The sequence below is a fragment of the Tamandua tetradactyla genome, chromosome 1, assembly GCF_023851605.1.
Source record: "Tamandua tetradactyla isolate mTamTet1 chromosome 1, mTamTet1.pri, whole genome shotgun sequence".
NCBI classification, from domain to species: Eukaryota; Metazoa; Chordata; class Mammalia; order Pilosa; family Myrmecophagidae; genus Tamandua; species Tamandua tetradactyla.
Window position 1 is genome coordinate 44,016,749 of NC_135327.1, and position 19,537 is coordinate 44,036,285.

At 42.7% G+C, this 19,537-nt stretch overlaps 1 long non-coding RNA gene across 4 annotated transcripts in view; it reads right to left on the minus strand.

Annotated features, from left to right (window-relative positions):
• LOC143684237 (uncharacterized) overlaps positions 1-19,537 on the minus strand; it is a 28,853-nt gene that overhangs the window by 8,081 nt on the left and 1,235 nt on the right. The window contains exons 2-6 of one of the 4 annotated variants that reach the window (XR_013175933.1): positions 19,261-19,493; positions 13,063-13,269; positions 12,073-12,229; positions 9,901-10,025; positions 8,936-9,338 (exon numbers count right to left, since the gene is read on the minus strand). This is a non-coding gene — a long non-coding RNA (uncharacterized LOC143684237). Of the gene's footprint in view, positions 1-4,892; positions 5,040-8,935; positions 9,339-9,900; positions 10,026-12,072; positions 12,230-13,062; positions 13,270-19,260; positions 19,494-19,537 lie in introns of those variants that run through there. The other 3 variants (XR_013175932.1, XR_013175930.1, XR_013175931.1) reach the window with 3 other exon arrangements.

Genomic DNA, 19,537 nt, shown 5'->3' on the forward strand with positions numbered 1-19,537 from the left:
GTGATTTATTTTTAAGTAAAGTTTAAAACAAAAAGCTTAAGAAAAATTGGTAAACCGGTATGATAATTTCAGGCACTTTCAAGGTATGAGAGAGCATCTGGCAGCCATATCTAAATCATGTCAAGGTCTGTGCCCAAGTGCAAGTTACTTAAGTTCTCTGGAACTCAGTTTTACTCATCTGTAAAGTGGGTATAATGATAGAAGCTATCTCATCGTTGTGGTGAGAATTAAAATGAGTTAATTTATAGAAAATGCTTAGCACCATGCCTGGCCCATACTAAGTGCCTGATACCACAGAGACATCATCCTTGTTCTTATCCATTGAAGTAACTCATTGTTATTCAGCGTTAATTGCTCCCTAAAGATTTCAAGGGTGTGTGTGGAGGAGAGAGGGACTCATTCATCCATAGAGCAGCTAGAGATCAGAATTCCTGACTACACGGTGTTTTCAGACTCCTAGTTTATTGCTTTTAATAAAAACTAAAGTGTCAAGTGAGAATAAATCACAAAACCCTGTGGCTACGATGCAGCCTGTTATCTTGACAGCAATATTATTTTGCATATACAAAATGCAAACTTTTTACCACAACTGATAATAAACAAATATAACAAATCTCGCAAGTCTTGTGTAAACTCTGCATTTGTTTCCCTCAATTTTAATAGGCAACACTGGCCTCCATGATATTTGAGGTTGCTTTTGAAATGTGCCACTAGAGGGAGAAAAGGTTGTGTGTTTGTTTTTTGAAGTGCATATTGCAGGATAATGAGGTTTTCTTTGTGCAATTACTGCAAGTATAAGCTCCGTGCGTGTGATTGCAGGGTAATTTCAACTTAATGCTGATGATGTAGACCGCATTGCAGATCAAAGGGAACTAGTATAAATCACAAGCTGTATTCCTATTAAAAGCATATTGTTTGGCTGGAGATGGGGATCTATAACAATTCAAATGCTTTCTTTAATCACTGAAGTTCAAATGCTGTCTTCAAAATTGGACTTTTGCAAAGTGAGGCTGGGTATTACATTATATACAGAATGGCTTCTGAAAAGAACTGTGCTGCAGTAATTTGAGAAGATGGAGAATGCAAACCAAAAGGCTTCAAGATTTGCTATTTGGAGCCCAAGGTTTGACCTGCTGACCTTGATTTTCTGCAAGTGTGGATATCATGTAGCTAAGTGGGGTGATCCAACCCTGAGACTAATAATAACAATAATAATAATTAACACTTAAGCGGTGATTATTCTGTACCACTGTTTTACATACATTTAACCTTCACAGCAACCTATTAAGGTAGATATCCTATTATTATCCCCATGTTACAGATGGGGAAACTGATGCCCACTTTCATAATGGTAGTCAGTACCAAAGCTGGCTGCTAGGTCTGGAGACTCAGCCACAATGCTATGCAGCTTTTTTAAATGAACTTATGTGGTCCAGAGTCTGCCCAGATGTTTACTGATAGTTTACCATAGCACTACATACCTATTGGAATGGCTAAATCCTTTTTAAACTGGCAATACCAAGTGTTGGCAAAGATTTGGGACAACTGGAGCTCTCATAACACTGCTGGTGGAAATGTGTAAAGATTCAGTCCCTCTGGAAATCAGTTGGGTGGTTGCTTACAAAGTTAGACATATGCTTGCCACATGATACAGAAATCCAACTTCGAGGTATTTACCCAAGAAGAATGAAAACTGTGTCCACACAAAAGCCTTGAATGAATGTTAATAGATGCTTTACCAATAATCACCCAAAACTAGTGACAATTCAAATGTCCTTCAATTGGTGAATGGATAAAATGGGGAGCATCCAAGTAAAGGAATACTACTCAGCAACATAAAGGAATAGACTTTTGATATACTCAAAAACAAAGATGAGATTCAAATTATACTAAATGAAAGAAACCAGATTCAAAAGGCTACATCCTATGTGAGTCCATTTATAGAACATCTGGAAAAGGCAAAACTAGAAATAGAAAATGATTACTGGTTCCCAAGGACTGGGAGGTGGTGGGGGGGGAGAATTGACTATAAAAAGACAGTAGGGGGAATTTTGGGGGGATTGAACTATTCTGTATCTTGATTGTGGTGGTGATTATACAGTTATATGCATTTATCAAAACTTATGGACCTATACATTAAAAGGGTGAGTTTTACTGTATGTAAATTGAAAACGGATTAACAAGAAAACTGTAAAGACAATAAAATGATTGATAGTTGCCAAAGGTTCAGAGTGGGAGGGAGGGGCGGAGAGAGGGATGAATTAATGGAGCACAGAGGGTGTTTAGGGCAGTGGAACTATTTTGTGTGACACTGTAATTGTGGTTACACGACCTTATGCATTTCTCAAAACTCACAAAACCGTACAACATGAAAAGTAATCCCTAATGTAAACTATGATTTTAGTTAACAATAGCAACATTGGTTCATCAATTGTGACAAATGAACCATGATAATGAAAGATGTTAATAACAGTGGAATCCATGGGGGGGGGGGGTTAGTGAGTATATGGGAACTCTGTACTTACCGCTCCATTTTTCTGTAAATCTGAAACTGCTCTAAAAAAATATTTTTTAAAGTGAATAATAAAACTAATATTGAGCAGAAAAGGAATTCAGATGATAGAATAACTGTATATTGCCCTTTTCAACATGTCCTAGATGTGTAAGCTTGGGAGAACTACTTAACATTTCTTGTAGCAGTTTTCCCATCTGAAAAATGAACATAGTGACATTTATATCACAGGTTCGCTATAAGGTAATGTAGCAGTCAGTGTCGAGTGAGAAAACAAACACCACATAAGTTATTTTCACAGAGAAAATGTAATGTAGGGAGTTGGTTATATGGGTTCTGGAGAAAAGCAAAAAGGAGATATTACGGTTGTAACCACAGGAAGCAGCTACCATCTTCAGAGCAAGGGGGCAAAGGGAGGAAATGGGGGCCGTCCTACTTAAAAAATAAGAGGAATCTCTGAAGAAGGGCTACTGTCAGTTGCTGGTCCTTCTAAGAGGATAGAAGGCTGGTTCTGTAACTGCAGAAAAAAGCTGAAAACTAGAACCAACTAGTGCCACTCTGTAAAATGCATTGTTGCGGTGATGTTAACAGGAATAGAAAGCAAAGCAGATAAGATGAAGCCCTTTCTCCTTCTCCTTTCCAGCCTTCCAACCTTCCCTGGAACTTTTTTGGCAGAACCTACTAAAAGCCATCTGACAACATTTGCAGTGCTCAGCATCTGAAAGCAGAGTGTAGAGAGTGTGTGGAGGATCGGACTGGACATGTTTGTGGTCCTGGTGCACATTTTGCTGGGTGATTGTTGTAAATAAGAGTTCTTTGAGTTGTTCCTTCAGTCAAGGTGTGGTCCCACTGAATCAGCTTGCGCTTTAATCTGGGATTACTCAGGTGGAGAGAGAAGCCACGGGAAACATCCAGAAGCTGGACATCAACAGAAACTAGAAAAGATGCTGCCATGTGCGCTGCAACATGACTGAAAAGCGAAGGAAAGGGATCACCACAGCTAGCCCCAGAATGCACAGTCTTTGGGGAGAAAGCGTTGCCTTCCTGTTCCCTGAATTTGGGCTTCTCCAAGCTCCAATATTGTGTGCCAATACATTCCCATTGCTTAATCCAGCCCTTTGTATTGTATTTGTTCTAGCAGCAAGGAAACCAAAACAGTGTGGGTTCAGTGCAGAGAACTTGGTAACTGTCAGATGTAAATACTCAGCACTCGTTCAATCATTCAACAAATATTTGCTGAGGATCAGTCTAAGTATGAAAAATAAAGCAAGCTAGGTAGGGATCTTGGTGAATAATAACAGACTGGGTATTGGGATCGGATAGAATACTAATCATTATTACGATATTTGGAACAATAAAGCTAGCATATCATTGCTCTGTATTACACGGAAACTCTAGCTCTCTTCCCCAGGATGGAAAGCACTCTCTGGTTCCTTAATATCCCCGGGTCACTCTGTGAATGGGCAGGGTTGGAATAATTGAGCTGCCTGGAAGTCTTCCGCTTGGCATTGTTAGCCCAACAAATGTTCCCGGCTAAATGTTTCTGGGATCCCAAGTGGTCCAGTTACACCTGGATCCTTCATAGGTCCTAAAAAAAAAAGTGCAGCTCTCACTTCAGAACAAAGACGGAAGTCCAGTTGCCTTTTGCCTATTATGCGTACAGACGTTGATGTAAGGGTCTCTACAAATTTGTTGGTTTGATTCAATCATCCAGCTTCAAGGCTCTTTTGATTGCTCTAGCAGTTTTTTTTTACTAACTTTGAAGCCAGAATGTCTTCTGGCTTAATTGACCCACTTTAATTCAAATAGGACCTCCTTCCTTAACCTGGTAAATCGACTTCCACTTGATATGGATGCTGTTGGTGCCCTGCCCAGATGCCCTTTACCCGCCATTATACCCCACCCTCAGCTGCCGGGAGTGTTGACTGCTAATAACTCTCAGCTGTCCAAGGAATTATCCTTCATCAAACAGGAGCCCCTCACATGTTTGTTCTCTACTCAATGTGGGGCACACCATGGTCAACAACTGACTAGCAGGGATTATAAAAGGCCAGCCCATTGCCTCAAACCAGCACTAATGTTGGTGCAATCCATTCTCCAGAGTCTCCCTGGAATCAGGCTGAAACTATTCTACAGCTGAGATCACATTCACACTTAGTTTTCAAGACTGTCCTGTCCTGCTCCCCTCCCTCTTTTACAGATGTCTCCTAAGAGCTCTCCCCCATTAAATCACTTACACAAGAATTCCTGTCTCAGGCTCTGCTTCTAGGAAACTTCACCTAAATTACCAGTTACTCCTAAAAGTTGCTAAAGGGAATCCTCAAAAGTGTCCCCCAAAGCAGGTGCAGTCACCCATCTTCTCCTGGTGGGGCTGCAGCTCCTGGTGGGGCTGCTCCTGTGCCCCGCCACAATGACAACATCATTCTTAGCACCATGGGTGACATCACCAGATATGCTCAGGGTTTGCAGTCCTCAAGGAGCCAGGGCAGAGCAGGGGTAAGTTCTTCTTAGTGATTCTAAGAACACTCTGTAGGGGAAAGAACTTGGACTTTAGAGCCAGTTCTGATACTTAGAAGTAGTGATTTTGAGCAGATGGCTTAACCTCTCTGCCTCGATATTCTCATCTGTAAAATGGGGCAATAATACTTACACTGAAGTTTCCTCGTGAAGATTACAATTATTCTATGTGAAACAACCAGCACAGGGCCTGGTGGATTGTAGGTTCTTATGAAGGGGGGCTGCTACTTTTACTGCAAGCATCACCCTCACTCCTCTTTTTTTCACTTATAACTACTTCCATTCCATTTTGTCATCATATAAGTGAGTGCAAATGTTGACAACACAACTGGCCTATAGTACATACATTCAGCTAATACTATCTGCCACTTTGGAATTCTTCCAATCTATGTTCTCTCACTTCCTTCCTCTCCACACCTCTCTTTGCCTCTTCTCCATCCTTCTTCACCACCAATTCTGTTTTCATCACTTTACATCCCCATTTTTCTAAGCTTAATTATAACATTAGTAGGAAGATAGGCTAATCCACCTTTTGGGACCAAGTAAAAGCATTGCAGATCTGCCCCTTATTATTTTTTTTTTAAATTTTTTTACTTTTTACATGGGCAGGCACTAGGAATCGAACCCGGGTCCTCTGGCATGGCCACCCGGCCCCTTATTTTTTTCCCTTTAAAAAATACAGTCCATGCCCTTCTTCAATCCCCTTAGCACTCACTTTTTCCATGCATACACTATAAACACCTGGGATACTCTGACTAAGGGCTTTATCCAATGTGCTTTCTGGAAGTGTTAGACATATGCCCCTCCCCTGGAGCAGCCACCAGCCAAAGAGAGATGAGAGCTGAAAGACAAATGCCTCAGCTTCCATGTCTCTTGGATATATTTGCTCTACACAGTCTCCCAGAACCCGCAGCAGGACTGAGTCCCAGTTGCCCACTGGAGCAGCATCTGACATTTAATACACCTTGAATTGGCTTCCACCTTTTGGTCTTGCTTCCCAACTCCCCTGCAAGGACATTCAAATCCTTATCTCAGGGATTTCTGGGGACCCCAACTCAACATAAGGTACCACCCACCACCTTCAACCCCAATGACTTCAGTCTCTCACTGTCATGCCTGAAGAGTGAGGAACCAGACAACTCAAACAACAAAGAGAAGGGAAGGAACAAAGGTCTGCTACAGGACACCTGCTACCAGACTTCTGTTTGTTTCAATAGAAAACTTTATTATAGTCATAACTCACTGGATATTATTAAATCTTTCTGGCTCTAGCTTCCACGTGCATTTGTCACCCGGTATTATCTTATTACTTAACCAGAACAGTTTTCCCATTTCTCAAAAGACATAGCAAGAGTTCTGTGAACAATGGAGACAAAATTGGCTGATAGGGGAAATATATTGGAGGTACCAAGAGCTTGCCAACGAAGAGCTATTAAAACATCTCCCTGGTACAGTTAAGAAAGAAAACCAACAAATTGTTCCATATCAGCTGATGTGAGGCAGGGGATAGGGGAGGAAGGAAGGAATTCCTTATAGACATTCTCATTTTTCTACTCCTAACTCTATAGCAATTAGATGTCAACCACAAACACCTATTCTTCATTTATTCCCTTATGTATTTATCTCTAGTCAACATTCTTGCCTGAAATTGGAAAGCTGAGAGAGGTAAATTTTTTCTTTCAGGACACTAACACTAATGGTCAAATGGAAGTGACAGACAAACATTCCTCATGATAAAAATAAGGCCCATTGCCCAGCACTGGGAGAACATTTTTTTTCAATTCACTTAAATCCTTAACGTTAAGCAGAAGCTTAACAATATAGGAAGTAAGGGCTTCTTTTAGTAGATGTGCTTATGTTAAGATTGTTAATATTTGTATTAAATTGTTAAGATTTGTATTAAAAAATAAATTCAAACAACACATGAAAAGTAAGGTAAAATTATTCATAATACCCTTGCTTAACATTTATATAAAATACAAAATAAAATCATGTCCTCCCTCCCACTCCTTCAATCACTTTCCCACCCCAGACCCCTGCTATGGGAAATGTGGTAGACAAGATGTCCTGCCCATTTTTAAATAAAAAGTACTCTTGTAAATCGAAATAAAGGCAATATTCTTTTAAATTAAAATAAAGTGTCTCAGTGTGGTATGGCAAATCCTGCACAATGGGTTGGAGAGAGAGAGGGAAGGAAAAAGGCAAGAAGGGAGAAAGGAAGAGAAGAAGGGAGGCAAGGAGCCAGCTGTCTTTCAAAGCCAGCATATCCCTCTGCATGAAGAGTCCCTGTGGATGAGCACTATTTGATGTCCTGGTCCCTTCTGCTGCAAAGTCCAGACAACAGCATCAGAGTGTGCCCTCAAAATCCCCCGTGAGAAGGAGCCTGCATTCCCTGTAATAGGACTCTTACCTAAATCACCAGTTACTCCTAAAAAGGAAGCTTTGGTTACCATAAATCTACACAAGGCCTAATGGTTTCCTCTGGTTGTTTTAAAAGGCTAACTGTTTCTGGGGAACCTGTTAACAAGGATGACTGGTATATATAAAAAAAATCAACTTGTTTCTCAGCCATCTGTGTCCACTAGAAGAATCATAAATCAATATAGGTCCAAGACCAGGCCTCTGCTTGGTTCTCAGTAGTATAATAGCTAGCCCCAATTTAGCACCAGCTATGGCCAGGCTGTAGGGGAAGAAATACCCGTGAACTATCCTCACCCCTCTGGGTGGGCACTAGGATTAGCAGGCAAGGACAGACCATGACAAAGGTTTACTGAGTTGACCGGGATCACACAAAGGAGAGCTTTAGGCCTTGACCTCCAGTTGCCTGACCTTGGGCGGCTCATGCCCTGTCGATCCCGCCCGCTTGAGCGTGGCCACCCTCCCTGGGCCTTGTCCCCCATTCTCTGCAGTTCTAGCCCCATGCCAGCCCAGGGCGGCCTCTCCACCGTTGCTCATTTCTGCGTGTCCTTGTTTTGCTATTGATTTGTTGCTTCCATTTGCTTTCCTATAAATGTGACATTTCTAGGAAATGCCAGTCAATCCAGGAGTTAAAAGGAATTTTTCTTGGGTCCTGGTCAAAGATAGAAAGGCAGACTGACAGGGCTTGAAGGTCCAAGAAGGATATCTAAGGAGTCCCGTGGGAATAACCTGGCTCTCTCTTGCCTCTGAGTTGGTCTCTTGATAAAAGAACCATAAACAGCCTGATGAGCTATGTTTTCCTTCCTGTCTGCTTCTACTCTTGCTTTTCTAGTTTATGTGAGAGGGAGGGAGAAAAAGAGGGAAACAGAGTGGGGTCATTTAAAAGAGGCTGTGGGAACTTCTGGGAGCTGAGCAGATGGGTTCTTTGAGCTCCAGCTGTGTCTCCGTGGCCCACCCTGGGACTTGCACCCCTGAAGCTCTCTTTAACACCTGGCCCTTACATGACAAAGGTTAAGAAAGGATATCACCCAGGCCCCAAGCCCAAGAGTAGGAGTGGCTCCTGTCTCAGCTGCACTCCCCTTGGGACTGAGCCAGCCATGATGTCCCCAGCTCTTTCTTGGCTGAGGGTTGGGCCTCCCAGGTCTCCTTCTTCCCTGACCAGAGATGGCCTTAATTCCAGTTCAGCAAGCCATGGCTGCAGCCCCCTCCCCACCCTCTACCCACACCTTCTGGTCAGCCTCTCCCAAGGCTGAGCCACGGGAAGCTGGCAATCCTTTCTCACCGGCTCATCTTCCCTTAAGACCCAGGGAGACAGGGACGTGGAATATTATTACCCAACTCCTTTGTCTTCTGTTGGACACAAGTTGGATAGAACAGAAAATTATTTTGGTTGGATCCTAATGACCAATAAAAAGATCCCTTTTTATTAGTGATGAATTTGGAGCCAGTATATCACACCATCAGAAAACTGGCTATTAGTTAGCATAGCTCTAGATTTATTTACTTTTTCACCATTAAAGAAAAGGAAACCAGCTCCACAGAAACTTCCACACATAGGCCAAAGCCTGTCTCATCTTCCTCACACAGCTTGCTGTTCTCTTACTAGGTGTACACACGCTGAGAGTGGGCATGTCTTCTGGGAGACTCCTTTCTCATTATGTAATGCCTTTACTTTTCCCTAATAATTTTCCTTGCTCCCAAATTTGCCTTGCCTGCTAACATGCTTAATTTGAAGAAATATGCTGCATGGGGAGAGAGCTGTCTTTATTTAGGAAAAACCTGGAGTTGTCCTTGAGTGTGAAAGAGGAAGCTCCACGAGAGGGGTGGGCTGAGGGACTGGATGATGGTTCTGCGCAGAAAGGGGGAGAAATTTGGACGATCTGGAAGCAACCTGAAAAGTAGGAAAGATAAAAGTGCACTTTTGAGATTGGGATGACAGCTGGAGGAAGGAGGTCAGGTGGATGAATTCACAAGGAAGGTCAGCCAGAGAGAAAGTCCCAGTGGCAGGCTTACTTACAAACAGGGGTTGTCTAACCCTTACAGTCAGAACTGCCAGGCTTTTATTCATCATTGTAACAAAGGTGCATTTGCATGGGTGTGGTGGGCGAAGAGTCCAAGGTGAATGGGACAAAGTCATCACCAAGGTCATGTGCAGTTTACATGCTAAAGCTGTCAGTAAATGTAGTCTCCCACTGGCACCAAACTAACTTTGGTAAAAGTTACACAGCTGCTTTGTGGGATTCCCCCAGATGCAGATGCTAGTGCACAAAGAACACCTGATCCCAGGAAGTACTCATGAAAGGAAAAGAAAAAGAAGGAAGGGACAGAAACCAATAAAGGACAAGTTACCAAGCAAGTTACTGGAGCTCCATCCTGCTGGGAACTCGGAGAGACAAAGTTGAACATGCGGGAGGGTTAAATGAGGAACAAATAGGATGGCATTTTTTACTCACCAATTTCTTTTAATCCTTGGCTAAAAGATGCTCCTCAATGGGTATGTGTGGGTGGAGAGTCACTATTTAGCACTTCCAGCCTGCCATAAACATGGGTAGAGCAAGTTCTCATGACCAGAGGAAACCTGCAGGAAAAGAAATACTGGTGCCAGCTGTTGGCAATTCATGAGCTTTACCACAGCTACAAGAGCTTCTGGCATCTGGCCCCTGCCTACACCTTCACCTCAGCTTCCCCCAGCCCCTATGCTATCATAGTTCCCAGCTTTATGAGACTAGATGTTTCTAAATGGGCCACGCTATGTCATAACTTTCAGCCTTTGCTTGCACTATTCCCTCTGCCTGGAACACCCTTTCCACGTATTTAATTAGACTTTTGTCAAGACTCAGCTCAAGGGTCACTTCTTTGATGGGTATTCCCTGGTTCCTCCAAGTAAAATTGACCACCTTTGTTCCTTTCTACAGATACCCATTTTAGCACATGTAATAAAGTGTTGCGCTTACTCCTTTCAGAGTGTTGTCCATGCCTATTAGATGGACACTCCTTGAGTGTTGGAATCCTGACTTACTCACCCCAGAATACACAGCAGGTAGGGCAAAGTCTAGCTCAAAGTAGGGGCACAGAAATATTTGATGAGCAAGTGTAATTGAGTGTATGAAAGAGTCAGTGAACAAGTAAATTCCTGTAGATGAGCAGTAAGTGGGGAAAAGTAGATTAGGCTCAAATTGTGTAGCTCCTTGAATGCCCTCATATGGAAGAGACTGCACTTGGCCTTCCATTTCCACCCTCCATTTTCTTCCTTGAAGAAATGTGGGACTTGTTTCCCATTGTCCTCAGTTGGGCATATGGCTATCTGGAATAAAGTCTTCATGCCCCAGTCTCCCTCTCATTTAGACATGACCGTGTGACTATGTTATAACAAATAGGATATAAAGCACTGTGTATGACTTCTAGGGAATATCCTTAAACAGATGCATGACCTTCTTTACCCTCTCTCCTTCCTAATGGCTGGAATGTGAAAGTACGAAGTAGTTGGAGCTCCTACTATTCTCTAAGACTCGTGCTGTCCAATAAAAGTATTCTGCAAGCCACACATAATAGCTGCATGTATAATTTCAAAATTTCTAGTAGCCACATTATTAAAAGTAGGAAGAAACAGGGGAATTAATTTTTAATAATATTTCCTCTGTTTTTTTTACACTAAGTCTTTGAAATCTGGTTTATATTTAATGCTTAATGGCACATCTCATTTAGGACCAGCCTCATTTCAGGTATTTAAAAGCCACCTGTGTGTGGCTACTACACCAGACCATAAGGAGCAAGCTGGACTTTAAAAACAGCCAAACTGGTGGATCTGGGTATCTGGAGGATGGAGAAGGAAGGGCATGTTGGAGTTGTCTGTATGAATTTTGCATTAGTTTTGCAACTATCCCGTGTTTGAAATTATATCAAGATTTAAAAGTTTAAGGAAAAAACAAAACAGCCACATGACACAGTAGAAATAGCCCAGTTCCCTGAAGATTGCAGAGCTGCCTCATCAGCACCGAGCAATTTATCCTTAGCCTCTACATTAGAGCAGTTAGTCTTCTTTAAATCATTACTATTTTTGGTTTTCTGCCACTTATAGCAGAGCCAAATTCTAATCGATTCACTACACTCTACTTTATCCTGTATCTGGATTCAGGTCCCAACCCTGACATACAGCAAGCCCATGGAAGAAAGTTACTCTGCTGGGCTGCACAGGAAGGAGTCTTCAGAGGTGACACACTAGAGGTCCGTATCAGGTTTTGTTTGGCCTTTCCAATGTTTAAAAATCATCAGTTTGACATAAAAATCCAGCTGTGGATCAGAGTATCAGATGAGCTTGTGATCCTGAGCCAGCCGTAATTGGCAGGCAGGGCCTGCATTCTCCATTTACTACAGTCCCCCTCACTCCCCAATTTTTACAACTGGTATACATAACTCTAAATATGTTTAGTGGGTGCTAGCTGTGCCCTGATTCTCTTTACCAGGCCATCCAGGGCACCCATCCTCTACCTCTGTGATGAACAATGGTTCATAGCTTTCTCCTTCTCCAGTCAACTATCCTGAGCCAAATGAGAGCTGCCCACACACCCCAGGGGTTTATGTGAGCTTTCCTATGAGGGGCAGTCCCAAGCCAATGACCGACTGACCTGGGTGCCTTAAGAGAGGACCAACTCTGCAATACAACTCATGATCCAGAGCTCCCCATTGTATCAGGCTGAAGTTCGTCTCCAGCTAAGGCCACATCCTTGATCAGTTTGTTGCCTTTCTCTGTCCTTCTTCACACACTCTCTCCTGAAAGTGCTCCTGGAATAAATCAAATGCACAAAACTCTCATCCAGGGCTCAGCCTTTTAAGGAACAAGCCCCTTGTAAAAATTTGAATTTTCAATGTCTGGATTAGAGGGAGATCAAAGTATACTAAAATGCCCTGTCCACCAGGCAATGCTGAAGTATCCAGCCAGAAGAGGCATGTGTCAAGCAGTCACAGTCAATCTTCAGAGATCAATACAGACTTTCAGATGAATGGGCATCATAAGGGACCCAGATTGCATTACTGCAGTGACCGGAAAGAGTTATTGTTCTGAGCAAGCACATATGTCTTTGTACCATACCCTGTGGGTTTACATATCTCCTAATTATTGCTCACACTGACTTGGATGTCCTTCCCCTGTAATCAGCCAGGCAAACAGCTCATCCATAGTCAAAACTATAAAATTAGCATGATCCCAGACTGCTGCAGGGAAAGGCCAGTGGGTAGGGAAGCCTTCCTCAATATTTATCCTAGTAGAAGAGTTTATTGTTTTTAGACTGATTAGATTATGCTCCTCTTTGTACTCTATTGGAAATGACGGAATATCTAAAAGAATGCATGTGGCACCCAAGGATGTTCTAAGAGAATCTACTGCAAGGAATGTTATGGCCTGTGAACCTCCAACAGCTGCAACTTCACATCTCTTGCTGCAGTGTTCACATCAGGGCTATGATCTCACCAGGCTGCTCCCAGCAAATGATTGAGCATGAAGTAGGTACTAGAGCCAGGCCATTTCTACAGGGACTCCCCTTATGGGCAATCATTACTCTGGTTCCACATTGGCCAAAACTTTCTCAGATTGCACTGCAGTCTGAGGCTCACCCTACCTAATTCTCCTTCCTTCCTTCTCCCCTTTCACAGGGGTCAGGCCTGCCTCTGTTCTGAAGGATCTCTGTTCTGACTGCTGTTCTGTCTCTTCTTTATCTTCCACAGGCATTTCCCCATTAACTCTCTTGCAAACCTCATTCCTTCTTGGCATCTCAGAGGACCAAAACGAACACATGGATCTGAGCCCTGAGACCTGATTTGTGCAGCTGTGGATGGAAAGGGGTGAGCAGGTGTGAATTTGTTATTATAGTGGAATCCAAAGCAGCAACACTTAAAAATTTTGGCAAATATCCGTTATTTGGTGTGGAAAGACACTATGATAGAGGAAATCAAGGAATTATAAGAAAGCACAGTTGGGGTGAGTTTCCACAGCGCCACAGCGTTGTGCCTTGAAGGGATAATGCGGGCACCAAGGGCCTTGGGAAGAAGGGAACCCGAAGAGATGAGAACATAAAGATCTGTGGGAGGGCTCTAAGGAGAGTGCATGAAAGATCTCCCTCTTTTTCAGTTTAATTCCTAGCCTGATGTCCTGACTACCACCAAACTGATTCCCATGTCTTTTTCTATGTCCCCATAGATCTAACTGCATGTATTGAGTATAGCTTATTCATTCATCCAATCAATATTTGTTGAACTCTGCTCTTGGCTAAGCCTTTGGTTAAGTTCTGAGGATTCTAGTATGTGGCAGACACTGATAGTTGCCTCCCAATAGCCATTCTGACCCTTTTCCTTATTAAGAAAATTCTGATTTTATTCAGAGCAACAATGTGGCCAGTTAAAAACCACATTTCCCAGTGCTCCTTGCAGCTTTGAGGAGCCATGGATTATTTGGGCTAATGGGTTGTACTCAAGGACCCATTGAGAGGCTGGCTCAATTAGCATGCATCTTTTGCCTTTCACCTTTCCCCATCTCTGAAAAGTAGATGCTGGAGAGAGAGGATTCTACACTCCTTGTTATGGAGAAAAGCAAACCTCTCAATTGTTTAAGTTATTGTTTTGGCTATTTCTATAACTTGCAACCCAACGGAATTCTAATGGTGTAAATAGTGAAGGAATCATAAACTCTGCTTTGTTCTGTGTGTGGCCAGAGACAGATATGTAAAAAAGCAGGCATAAAAAGTGCTGTTAGCAGTTTGTAAGGGGAGATACCTGGTTCTCTTGGAGAATAGATCAAGGACAAGAGTTGGAGATCAAAGAGGATTTCCTAGAGGAGAGAACATCTGGGTTGAGTCATGAAGAATAAGTAGGAGTTGGCAAGATAGGAGAATGTAGCAAGCATGAATGGTGTTCTTGGTAGAGGCAGTTAAGAATGGTGGAGAATTCTATGGTAACAGGGTGTAAAGAGTGCTGGATGGTCAGGAGATTGTGGGAGATGGGGTGTAAATCTTAATACTATAGCATAAAGAACTGGGTTTTATCTTTTGGACAATGAAGTAGTCCAATTTGTATTTTAGTATAAGTATCTATACTGTTTGGGTGTAATAGATTGAAGCATGCACCCCAACAAAAGGCATATTTTTAAATTTAATCCACATTCCTATGGGTATGAATTTACTTGTAAATAGGACCTTTCAAGGATATCATTATTCCTTCAGGTGTGACTAGTTGAATCAGGGTGTGTCTTAATTCATATTATTGGAAGCCTTATGAAGAGAAAGCCACAGGGAGGAGCCAGAAGCCAAAAGTTAGTTGGAACTGGAAGAGCAGACTAAGAGAAAGAAAGTGCACCATGTGTCAGGAGGCAGAGATGCAAGCCAAGGAATTTGGAGGATTGTGGAAAGTCAGCACTAAATTACTACAGACTTCACGGAGAAAGCAATCCCTGCCAATACCTTGATTTTGGACTTCAAGTGTTCCAAACCACGAGCCAATAAATTCTTGTTGTTCAGCTAATCCTCTGGGGGGCTGTCATGGTCAGCATCATGTGTCAACTTGGTACCTGTTTGTCTGGTTGGGCAAGTGCTGACCTGTCTGTTGCAATGAGGACATTTCATAGAATTAGATCATGATCAGATCAGCTGCATCAACAGCTGATTCCATTTGTAATCAGCCAAGGGGAGTGTCTTCTGCAATGAGTGATGTTCAGTCTAATCACTGGAAGCCTTTTAAGGAGGATTCAGAAGAGACAGGCTCTCTTCCTGCTTCCACCAGTGAGCCTCTCCGTGGCGTTCATCCAGACCCTCCATTGGAATCATTGACTTCACAGCCTGCCCTGTGGATTTTGGACTCTGCATTCCTGCAGTCAGATGAGACACTTTTATAAATTTGTGAGCATTTCCTGTTGATTCTGTTTCTCTAGAGAACCCTAACTAATACAGGAGCTGTCACAGAAGCCTGTCAAACTAAGACAGGGGCTAGGGCTGGGTGAAGAACATGGCTGTTGTCATCAGAGACAAAGAAGATGTTGGTCCAGAGCCTCAGAGAAGGAGACCATTTCCTGAGAGGGTGAAGGGACTGAGACGCAGCAGTAAGACAACCCCACATCCAAGCCCTGTGGTGTAAGAGTTATTTAAGAGGAAGAAGCATTGATATAGGAGTCTTCAGGAAATGACCAGATCTAGGGAGATCTCTGCCAATGATGGCAGGATTGTAGGAACAAAAGGTATAGCTGGTTTCCAAGAGAACTTATCCCTGCAATCCCAGCCTGGAATCCATCATTCAATTAGCAAATACATGTGGCACCTACAATGTGTCCTGAGTAGCTGAGCCCAGCTATTCTCAAACTATTTGAATGCAGGACCACCGTAAGCTCTTGAAAACTAGTGAGGACTCCAAAGATCTTTTAATTTAGTGGGCTATAAAATCTATATTTACCATATTAGAAGTTAAAACTGAATTTAAATAGATTAATTTTAAAATAATAATGATAAACCCATTAACAGGTTATCATCATATATTTTTAAGAAAATAACTGCATTTTTCAAAACCAAAGAAGTTAATAAATAAATAAAGACAACAGTGGCATTGTTTTACATTTTTCACAAAAATCTTTAATGTCTGACTTTACAGAAGACACTTAGTTGTAGTCTCCTAGCTACTTCTGCTTTTGATCCAATCCACTACAATAGCATATATCATGCAGCCTCTGGAAAACTCTACCATACACTCAGAAGATAATGAGAGTAAAAAAACGCAAGTGACGTATTAGTATTACTCTAAAAATAATTTAGACCTTTTGGACTCCCCACATATGCCCCAACTAAGAATTGCCAGTCTGGCCAGTGCTAGACTAGCAAGCTCCATGAACTGTTTGTTGCTGGTCTGTGTTGCAATAAATACAGAAACCACAAGTACAGGTTCTGCAATAAGGTTCTGTCATAAGTATAGGTTCTTCAAGGGTAAGTAGCAGAAATCAACTTTGGCTAATGGAAGGGAGAAAATGTAGTAAGTTAATGGAATATGAGTATTCACAAAGTAGGAGGAAATTCTGACCAGCTACATCTCAGTGTAATCAGAATGGTTCTGAGAGTGCAGACAGAAAGAACATTTTCTATCCTTGCGAGATTCATTCGAGGTTCAAATTTCCAGGAGTCTGGATGAGACCCTCCTGAAAGCCCACCATAATACTCCATGTAGTGGAGGGAGGTGGGTTCTCCAGGGGAAAATTGGGGCAGGCAAAAATAGTGACCTTCCAATGGTCACATCACATTGCTGTATTTCTGGTTTACTCATTTAGACTTTGGATTTACCTTTCTATGCTGTTTCTCTCTTCCTCGGTGATATCTACAGAGATAAAGTTACTGAGCAATTCATTCAATAACAAATTCCACAGGCAGTTTACTGAGGGCCTATACCATACCCTCTGTTGGTCATTGTACACATAGAGACACCAACAAGACATCATTGTGGCTGCTGAGGTTTAGGAGGGGAAGACAGATGTGTAACTCATCAAGATAATCAAGTACTGTTGGTGCTGTAGAATAAGTATCTGCCTGCGAAATGGGTGTCAGAGGAGGCATAGTCAGGTCTGCCTAGAGAGTGGAGGCTTGAGAAAAGCATCCTCTGAGCAGAGCCTGGAGAGGTGGGCAGGGGTTCAGCAGGTAGACGAAGGCTCAGGTTGCATGGCTGGCAGGGTGGCATTCTAGACCACTTTCGACATAAGGTGATCAGCGGATAAGCAGAACCATAGGCACCCAACAACCTGGGCTGCTAAAAGAAGTGAAGTAAGTTCCAGAATGCTGAGGGTGATATGGCGAGAGATAAGGCTAGAGAGGAAATCACAGACGAGACTAGATTATGGAAGGTTTGCATGGTCCCAACTGAAGACTTTGGAATAAATCTATAGGCAAAGGGAAATTCTAGAAGGCTTTGGAATATAGAAGGGGCATGATTTGATTTGCAATTTAAGGAGATTCTGCTGGCCTAGAATGAAGGATGGATTAGAAGGATGGAAGACTGGAGTGGAAAAAGTGGTTAGAAGACGACTGCAAAAATCTGGGTTACAGCTGGCCAAGGCCAGGGCTAAGGAAATAGCAAAGAAGCTATATGTAGGTATGTACACATTTAGATTATGATAATAACCCCCTTGCTTTGCTTTATAACCCTTACATATAAAATCGGCCATAACCTTGGCTCCTAGCCCCCCACCAAATTCCTGTGGGTGGGGTTGGTATTCCTGAATTCCATACCACCTACTTTAAGTTTCGTTATTTATTTCTCAGATTTTTTTCAATGCTAAATTTAACACAACTTCTCTTAAATATAGTTGTGTGCACTTATGTGTGTTTATGTGTGTGTGTGGATATGTGTTGGAAACAAGAGAGGGGAGGGGAACTCTGTAGGGATTGCTCCATCTTGTGCCCCATGTGTGGGGTGGTGGTGGCAGGTAAGGCTGACAGGTCATCCCAGGGAGGCAGGCCAGGTGGCAGGGCGTGCAGCTCTCTCCACATCCAGGACCCTGGCTGTGATGGACAGAGTGGTAAGTGGGGTGGCTGAGGGTCAGAGTCTGACTGACAGAGCTGAATTACCAGCCAGCCCAGTGATGAAGGTACCTCCCTAAGAGGGGAGCGCCGTCATTACTGTCACGCTAACTGCCACCCTTCAGAAGGCTCAGCAAACCTGCAAATCCCAGAGCAATCCATTCTCCATCTCTGCTGGAAGAAAAATGAGAAATCATACACCAGGAGGAATAAGCAATTCCTGCCTGTCTTCTTAAAAATACATCAAGACCCCGCAGGAAATATGCTTTCAAACCCAGGCCTTCAGATGTGGAGCGGTCATGTGACTCCTGCTGCTCAGGCACACACTGCCTAACAGCGCCCCATAAAATTCCTTATGGAAGAGGTTAAATTACTAATAAAATCTACCCTTGGAGTCTCTCCTGACTGAGCTTTGTCCTAGGAGCCCTATGTCCTTTCCCTTGTTGATTCAGAGGGTAATAAGCTAGCATTTTCAAGGGCAGTCTAGATGAAAAGGATTGCTGGCTCTCTCCCCTTTCTACTGGAATAAAGATTTATTCCTTCTTAAATTGATAGTAGAAATGTTTTGAGACTTGGCCTGCCATTTGAAAGGACCCTAGTGTAAATCTTGTAGGGCTAGAAGCCTTATGGGAGTCATGAGTTGGGGGTTTAGGAAGATGATGTCTCTTTGCCTCTGTAATATGCACTTACAAGAAATGGCTTTCTCTCTATGGGCATCCAGTCTAGTGCTTTGTCATGTTATTCTCTCTCTCTCTCTTTCTGGGTATTTGTGTTTGTGAGTTTCCTTGTTCGAAAGAGCTTGGTTATTTTATACATTGGTCAAATGGCTTCTGGAATAACTAGGATGTTAGAAATATCACCCTCACGTAACCTTGTGTACTGACTGGGGATTGAAAGCCCTTAGAGGCGTAAGTGCGTGTCCAAAACTTCCAGCTACTTAGGAGTAGAACTGGGACTAGAGGGTTTCAGGAGTCATTGTCACTTCCCTCCTTCCCTAAGAGAAACGAGGTTTCTCTTTTCTGTTTACTTCTCCGCAGCTTCTTTCTCCCATCTCAGTCACTTACTGTTTCCTTCTGGTCTCCATGAATATTTCTCTGATCATGTGAAGATCTGTCATTAAGAAAAATATAAGGTGCTAAAACCCACATGAAGTTATTAATGATTGCTGATGGTACTGTATGGCCCCTCTCCAGAATAATATGACTCTCAGCAGGGGCAGAGGCAGACGCACACCTTGGATAGTCATCACTGTGGTTTACAAATATTCCTTCTTCTTACCTTCTCAGCACAAGGTAAGTTGGCCTTCTCCATCCGTATGAAATCAGGTGTGGACACAGGACCAACTTTGGACGATGAAATGTGAATGGAACTAGCACGTGTCACTTTTGGTGTGTGACTTGCCATGTTCCTTTTTCCTGCCTCAGCAATTGAAGGTGTGTGTTGAGGTGGAGCCTCCATCAGCCTGGATATCCAGACTGCAGTGAACAGTCTCCTACTGCCCTGCGTTAGACCTGTAGTAGGAGGGATGAATACATTTTGTTGGATTGAGTCTCTG